The sequence below is a fragment of the Myotis davidii genome, unplaced genomic scaffold, assembly GCF_000327345.1.
Source record: "Myotis davidii unplaced genomic scaffold, ASM32734v1 scaffold111, whole genome shotgun sequence".
Lineage (NCBI taxonomy): Eukaryota > Metazoa > Chordata > Mammalia > Chiroptera > Vespertilionidae > Myotis > Myotis davidii.
Window position 1 is genome coordinate 3253975 of NW_006284347.1, and position 425 is coordinate 3254399.

Genomic DNA, 425 nt, shown 5'->3' on the forward strand with positions numbered 1-425 from the left:
CCATGAGTGCTTGGACTTCACAACTTTGAATTCATTTAGGGCTTCATCTTTCTAGCAAGGAACTGAACTCCCTCTATAATTTCATTTCAGGTCATTTGCCATCAAGATTACAAATGACTCCCTTTCAAAATGAAACAACATTGATGTATTTATAATCATTCCTCTGGTTTGCAGACCTTGGCTGCATTTAATCTCTTGTCACAGAAAAGGTACTTCTGGTCTTGCATTATAGTTTATAGAACTGTTAACATGTGAAAACATTCAAAGCTGTAAAGAATTTTTGTGAGTTTGTTTGAGCCAATTTGTGGACAATTGCTGGGAAGCAGAATCTCAAGGTATTGGGGCAATGCTCAGGAGAATGGTGGTTTTTCAGCTAATTTTATAAATTACCACTAAAGGTGGAGAGGGAAGTGAGTTTCATGAAA